We start from the raw sequence: 8,407 nt of genomic DNA on the forward strand, positions 1-8,407 counted from the left end.
CTGTGTGGGACACCATAACGGTGCACGACACCGGATATAAAGTCTATCACTGGTCCAGCTTCGGCCGTTTTAACTGGTTTGGCCTCTATCCACTTGGTGAATTTATCTGCCATAACCAGCAGATATGTTTTCTTATGGCTTCCTCCTTTAAGGGGTCCAACCATATCAAGCCCCCAGACCGCGAAAAAGGTCAAGTAATGGGGATTGTTTGTAGGGCGGTAGGCGGCATATGGCTTTGATTGGCAAAAAGCTGGCATCCGGCACAACGTTGGACAAGGTCTTGTGCATCTGCGCGGGCCGTCAGCCAAAAGAAACCTGTAAGGAAGGATTTAATTACGAGGGCTTGAGCCGCGGTGTGGTGACCGCCGAGCCCAGCATGGATTTCAGCCAGGAGCTGCCGTCCCTCTTCTTTGGAGATACATCTTTGAAGGACTCTGGTAGCGCTTTTCTTGTAGAGCTCTCCCTCATGGACCTTTTAGGCTTTCGAGCACCGAAAAATGCAGCGAGCCTCATTCTCTAGCCTATTAAGGTAGGCCAAGAATGGTTCGGTCCATGGGGCAATTACTGCCATTATTAGATGGGCCGATGGTGTTATTTCGGTGGCTGAACCCCTGATGATATCGGTATTGTGTTCGGAATCTGGGGCTATAATCGGATCCGGAATTGTGTTGCTGCTCTCACCTTGCCAGACCACAGATGGCTTGAAGAGCCTTTCTAGAAAGATGTTTGGCGGGTCAGGGTCACGCTTGGCGCCCATGCGAGCAAGGACATCCGCCGCTTGATTACTTTCTCGAGCCACATGATGAAACTTGAGTCCCTCGAACCGACCTGATATTTTAAGTATGTCGTTACGATAGGCCGCCATCTTCGGATCTTTGGTGTCAAAGTCTCCATTTATTTGGGATATTGCGAGATTTGAATCCCCGCGCACCTCTAGACGTTGTATGCCCATCGAGGCAGCCATCCGAAGACCGTGCAATAAGGCCTTGTATTCGGCTACATTGTTGGAGTCTGTGTATAATATTTGGAGTACGCACTGGACTGTGTCTCCAGTGGGGGGCGTTAAGACGATGCCCGCTCCTAAGTCGTCCAACATTTTAGAGCCATCGAAGTGCATGACCAAGTTGGAATATGTACCGTACTCTTTAGGGAGTTTGGCCTCTGTCCATTCGGCGACGAAGTCGGCCAATACTTGGGATTTAATGGCTCGGCGTGGTTTGTATGTTATATCAAATGGCAGGAGCTCAATGGCCCACTTGGCAATCCGGCCCGTAGCATCGCGGTTGTTTATTATGTCAATGAGTGTTACTTCGGAAGCCATCGTGATTGAGCACTCTTGGAAGTAGTGTCGTCTCTTCCGGGATGCCATGAAGACCGCATATGCTATCTTTTGGTAATGAGGGTACCAGGATTTGCATGGTGTGAGGACAGTGGATACGTAGTATACTAGTTTCTGAAGTGGGAATTTGTGCCCGTCCTCCTCTCGCTCAACGATGAGCACCGCGCTCACCACCTGGTGTGTTACAAAGATATATAATAACATCGGTTCGCTGACGTTCGGCGCGACCAGGATTGGGTTGCTCGCTAAAAGAGTCTTTATTTCTTCCAGTCTGGCCATTGCCGCATCCGTCCACTCAAAGTGGTCGGTGCGTCGGAGAAGGCAATAAAGTGGCAATGCTTTTTCTCCTAGTCTGGAGATAAAGCGGCTTAAAGCTACCACGCATTCGGCTAGTTTTTGGACATGTTTAAGGTCTGTTGGTGTAGCCAAGTGTGACAAAGCTCGGATTTTGGCTGGATTTGCCTCAATTCCTCTATTGGAGATGATGAAGCCCAGTAGTTTTCTAGCGGGAATGCCGAAAACACACTTTTCCGCATTGAGCTTGATGTCATATGTGCGGAGGTTATGGAATGTGAGACGTAGGTCATCTATTAATGCCTCGACGTGCCTAGTCTTGATGATGACGTCATCCACATATGCCTCAACTGTCTTGCCAATTTGTTTCTCCGGGCTGTTTGAATCATGCGTAGGTAGGTGGCGCCAGTGTTTTTAAGCCCGAAGGGCATAGTGTTGAAGCAGAAAAGCCCGTATGGGGGTAATGAATGCCATTGCGGCTTGATCAGACTCCTTCATTTTGATTTGATGGTATCCGTAGTATGCGTCGAGGAAACACAGTGAGTCATGTCCTGCAGTAGCATCAATAATCTGATCGATGCGGGGGAGGGGGAAGGGATCCTTAGGGCAGGCCTTGTTGAGGTCTTTGAAATCGACGCACAGGCGCCAGGATTTATCCTTCTTTGGCACCATCACCAGGTTTACTAGCCGGTCCGGGTGTTTTATTTCTCTGATTAATCCGGCCTCGATTAACTTGGCTAGCTCCTCCCCCACAGCTTGTTGTTTGGGTTCAAAAAATCGCCGCAGTGTTTGCTTGACCGGGCTATATCCCTTCAATATATTGAGGCTGTGTTCGGCCAACTTGCGTGGGATTCCTAGCATATTAGAAGGGTGCCAGGAGAATATGTCCCATTTCTCGCACAGGAACGCTCATAGTGCGGCATCAACCGTTGGGTCCAGCTGTGCCCCGATGGAAGCTGTCTTCTTGGGGTCCGTCGGGTGGACTTGAAATTTGACTATATCGTCTGCTGGTTTGAAGGAGGTGGATTTGGGCCGCTTATCAAGGATTACATCGTCCCTATCCATGGTGGAGCGTAGTGTGGTTAACTCTTTGGACGCGAGGGCCTTGGACAGTGCCTCGAGGGCCAGGGACGCGATTTTGTTTCTCGGCGTGGAGGGCTATTTTCGGATCACTGGCGAGAGTGATAATACCATTGGGCTCGGGCATCTTGAGCTTCATATACCCGTAATGAGGTATAGCTTGAAAGCGTGTGAATGCATCTCGCCCCAACATGGCGTGATATCCATTGTTAAAAGGGGCCACTTGGAAGGTTATCTCTTTGGACCGATAGTTCTCCGGCGTGCCGAATACCACATCGAGTGTAATTTTCCCCGCACATCGCGCCTCCCGGCTGGGAATGATTCCTCGGAAGGCCGTATTACTTTGCTCGATGCGGCTCCTGTCTATTTCCATTTTATTGAGTGTGTCCTCATAGATGATGTTTAGTCCGCTGCCGCCGTCCATGAGCACTTTAGTGAGCCGAAAGCCATCCACAATTGGATTCAGGACCAAGGCGGCTGGTGCCCGAACTGACCGGAATTTTGGTTCATCACTGGCATTGAAAGTTATGGCCGTGTCGTTCCAGGGGTTTATTGTTGTGACTTGGCAGACTTCGGCGAGGTCGCGGAGTGCCCTCTTGCGCCGATTGTTTGAAGCGAAAGTCTCGAAGACCGTCAATACTCTGAGGTCGTCGTCCTCCGGCGGGTGTTGCTCTGAGGTGTTTTTGGTGAGGATATCTTCGCCGCTCTTGGCTACTTGCCGGAGTATCCAACATGCTCTAAGGCCGTGGGTTGGTATAGTATCCGATGTTGTCTGTATTTTGCATGGCCTATCGAGCCATCCCTCCAGAACGGTTCCGCGTCCCGTAATGGGCTTAGTTTTCTTCACTATGGGGTCGAGTGCCCTACAAGGGTGCATCCTTTTTGCCTCGCCAGAGGGGTTGAGTGGAGACTGGTGGTTCCCAGTGAGCTGTTTGAGTTTTCCAGGCGCTTTCCATTGTGCAGTACTTCTGTACTATGGTTGCCAAGTCAGCGAAGTGTAATACGCGACGGCAGTTGATGGCGTTGAGGATTCCTTTGTCCGTGCAATTATTGCAGAATACTGAAATCGCGTCCTCGTCGTGGCAATCTTTACTCATGTCTTTGACAAGGAGGAATCTGGCCCAAAAGTGATGGACTATTTCCTGAGACTAGTGTCGTATGTACATGAGGTCGCCTATATCCGGAGGTTCGGAATTGCTTGGCGAATGTTGCTTGTGGTGGCTGTGTGGCTTTAAATCTGATCCCTGACCCAATTTGGAGTCCGGAGTTTGAAAAACTTCCGAGCTTATTAGTTCGGGCTCTGGGATGTTAAATGATTTTCCAAGATCGACGCCCGATTCTAGGTTCGGAGGCAGACAGGTATCTGGCTCGGAAATCCGAACATAGCTCGTCCACAACACAGGGGAAACGTTTTTGTTTTGCTCCTCTACAACCACTATCTGATGGGTGATCGGCGGAGATTTGATTTCTCTTTGATCGGGTTTAAGCCCAATTTGATCGTAGTCTGTAGCGACCCCCATGATGATGATGTGATCCAGGAGTTCATTTAAAGACGATAACTCCGCCGGATCCATCCGTTTGGAGTATTCGGAGTCAACACGGAGACGATTTTCGATGACCTGGGAAGTCATCATCGGCTTACCGGCCGAACGGGCGGTCATGGTAAAGCCGCCCAGCCGAAGGGTTTGGCCTAAGGCCAGGGTTCCTCCGGAGGTGGTACTGTCCTTGATGACAAGGCGCGCCATCAATCCTCTCTTCGACGTCACAGCGGAACTCTCAATGAAAGCACCAATGTCGGTGTCAAAACCGGCGGATCTCGGGTAGGGGGCCCCGAACTATGCGTCTAAGGTCGATGGTAACAGGAGACGGGGGGCATGATGTTTACCCAAGTTCGGGCCCTCTTAATGGAGGTAATACCCTACTTCCCGCTAGATTGATCTTGATGAATATGAGGATTACAAGAGTTGATCTACCACGAGATCGTAATGGCTAAACCCTAGATGTCTAGCCTGTATGATTGCGGTTGCCTCTATGGACTAAACCCTCCGGTTTATATAGACACCGGAGGGGCCTAGGGTTGTACAAAGTTGGTTTACAGAGGAAGGAATCTTCATATCCAAACGCCAAGTTTGCCTTCCACGCAAAGGAGAGTCCCATCCGGACATGGGAGGAAGTCTTCTGTCTTGTATCTTCACGACCCATCAGTCTGGCCCATGTCACATAGCCCGGACGCCCGAGGACCCCTTAATCCAGGACTCCCTCAGTTACTGGAACCCCCCGGGGAAGTGTTGGGCCTACATGGGCCTAAGGGAGAGAGAGAGGGAAGCCCGCGGGGGGTTGGCGCGCGCCCCCCTCCTAGGGAGTCCGAATAGGACAAGGAGGAGGGGCCCCGGCCCCCTTCCCTTTCCCTCTCCCTCTCCTTCCTATTCCCTCTGGTAAAAGAAAGGAAAGGGGGGGCGGATCCTACTCCTAGTAGGACTCCCCCCCCATGGCGCGTGCCCCCTGGCCGGCCTCTTCCTCCTCCCCTCCTTTATATACGGGGGCGGGGGCACCCCAAAGGAACACCAATAGTTCTCTTAGCCATGTGCGGTGCCCCCCTCCACAGTTTACTCCTCCGGTCATAGTGTCTAGTGCTTAGGTGAAGCCCTGTGCGGATCACATCACCATCACCGTCACCATGCCGTCATGCTGACGGAACTCTCCCTCGACCCTCTGCTGGATCAAGAGTTCAAGGGACATCATCGAGCTGAACGTGTGCTGAACTCGGAGGTGCCGTACGTTCGGTACTAAGATCGGTTGGACCACGAATATGTTCGACTACATCAACCGCCTTAACCTAATGCTTCCGCTTTCGGTCTACGAGGGTACGTGGACACACTCTCCCCCTCCCGTTGCTATGCATCTCCTAGATAGATCTTGTGTGATCATAGGAATGTTTTTGAAATTGCATGCACTTGCTCCCAGAAGGGCTCCCCAACACTTTCATGCGTAAAACTTTTCATGCACTTGCTCCCAGAAGGGCTCCCCTCTGCATCTGCCTACGAAATCCGTGGATACGGCTAGCCACACATAGGACAATAGCTCATCCTTCATGATCGAGTAGCTCACCATCCTTCGTACTCTAAAACACAACATAGCATTTGAAAATAAGCTCAATGGCATTTGACCAAACACCTGTCGGGTGTGGTGCCGCCATGGAGGTCGTCGATATGGGCGGAGTGTACCTGGGTACAAACGGCTCCAGTGTGGACAACTTCATCATAAAGGCGAGCGGGCGCGTCGGTGTTGGTTGCGGCGTCCGGCAATGCCTCTGTGGCAGCCGGAGACATACAACAGCGACGACAGAGGTGGAGGGTGCGGATGCAAAGCAAAGGGGAGAAGGGGTAGAGTGGAAGGAAATGGGAGTTGTAGGAGGGATTGGTGGGCTGGGGGTGTCGGAGTCCTACGTTTTGGGTGTCAGGACTCCTGCAAACCTCCCCCCACTTTGTCTCCAATTTGCGGAAGAAAACGTGTTCAGACCGCCCCACAGACCAATACAGGCCTGCGTTGGATGGCTTCTGCGGTCCGAATAGCGCGGTCCGGACGGATGCGGGCGGTTTGCAGGTCCGCCTTGGAGATGCCCTTAGGGCAGGGCCAATGCATAGCCTAGGTGATGCTCTGCATGCCATGTACGATCGGATGTCAGGAGAAACAGGAGGCGGGTGCTTAAAGAGAAAAAGTGTGGTCTGGTGTAAAAAGCTGAAAAAGTTGAAATGGAGAGTAGAGATACATGTCTACTAAAATCTCTATTTTCTGTCCCTTGATGAGACCCGCTAGTAGTAGCGTGCGTTGGGAAGAAAAAAAATCAATGTAGTTGCCTTAAGCTACTTTTTCTTCTAGGGCATGTGTATCCATATGTCATTATTGTTCATCCCTTTATCACGATGATATTAATTTATGATACTATACTCACTATGAGAAGTGCACTAGTGGGTAAACATTTGCAATTAGCAACCTATTACTCCCCGCTTGTCAAGGTGCAGTGTTTGCTCTTGACCTCTGGTGCCAAATCACCACAAATAGGAGTACATAAGAAGTCGTCGCTGAAGCGCATGTACAGCCGTATGGCTCAACTATGTTTTATTAAAGTAGGCAGTTGGTTTGCGAACATCGCCTAGGGCTCAGATGCCATCTTCGGAGGAAATCAGATGCCCCGCGTCGTGCCAAAGCATCTCTGCGGAGACATGCCATATATCAATCTAGTGCATCACATATCAATCCAGTGCATCACATATCAATCCAGTCCCACCGCACCAAGTTTCTGTCTTGTAGTGGCACCGGCCGGCTCGTATAAATGACGTTGTGTAACCTTGTATAGAGTACTTAGACTAACTCTTGTTTGTTTTTTTCGGTAGATCCAGTTAATCCGACATGGTTAGCCCACGATCTGCTCATAGCTTGCCAATAATGATGCGCAAGTGGAAAGTACGTAATACATATATATGGAGCTTTCCGCAGATGTGGGTGTCTTGTAGTGTTATTGGCTTAATATAAATGACATAAACTAGGTTCGTACATTGTTTTGTTTTTTGCGAATAAAGGAAGGCTCGTACATTGAGTAGGCTCATACATTGTACTTAGACCAACTCTCCTCGTTTTCTAACCCGCTAGGTTTCTAACTCAACATGATTAGCACACGACAAACTAATGGCTTGTTGTTTAATCATGCGCAAGTGCGGAGTAGTTGGCACTGAGAAATTTAATATTTCTCACATTTTAACTTTGACAAACAATATCATCAATAAAATGTGAGGTGTACACCACAAAAATTATACTCCTGCCGTAAAGAATATACGAGTGTTTAGATCACTACAGAGAAAGTACCATTTGATACTTCTAGGAACGTGAACACAACGGTATCAGGCGGACTAAGTATTAATCAATTAAATCACAAAACCGACAACACCTACTAAAACAAGAACGGGCAGAGTCATTAGCTTTCACCCATTTACCATGGAAAAGCCAGCATGAAAATTTTCCCAGAAACAAAAAAGATTGTGATGCGAATATAGAAAACCTAATGTCCTTCCATGGATTATCTTTCCATTAGCTTGACAATTATTTACACATTGTATGGAACTTCAAGTACTCTAATGCTTGAGGTGAAACCATTTCCAACGGCACATTCCAACCTCCCGGTATCCATTCTAAAAAAAAAAACCTTCCCAGTATCCAATGTGTAAATGGAACGTTTTTTTTTTTGCAGTGAGTAAATGGACTCCGTAGATGGTTTCCCAAATCACAAAACGCTCGCCATGTCATTTGTGTAATTGGTGTGGATCCTCTCCTAAGGTTGTTCTTTCATTTCGATGAAGACCACACATCAAATATGTCAACTAGTGGAGAGAATTATATATTGCCCAAATTGCTGATAAGAGAGTTTTCTCCGATCAAAGTGCCACTTCACCAGACGGTGATGGAATAGCTTACATAAATTTCCAGCGTTCGTACCATTATTCGAACTAATAGTTCTTACTGATTTGATTAGCTAGATGTGAATCTTATACTCCTACTTGGTAGACACGCGATGCAATAAAAAATCACTGTTACTAAGTGCCTGGTTCAGTTATATTTAGAGTGATCAATTTTGTTCCTAAACTTTGACAAGGGTGTTCTGTATGGTATGCTTTGTTTTAGTTTAATTTATTTTTTTGC

The sequence above is a fragment of the Triticum urartu genome, chromosome 4A (genome assembly GCF_056163025.1).
Source record: "Triticum urartu cultivar PI428250 chromosome 4A, HENAU_Tu73, whole genome shotgun sequence".
NCBI classification, from domain to species: domain Eukaryota; kingdom Viridiplantae; phylum Streptophyta; class Magnoliopsida; order Poales; family Poaceae; genus Triticum; species Triticum urartu.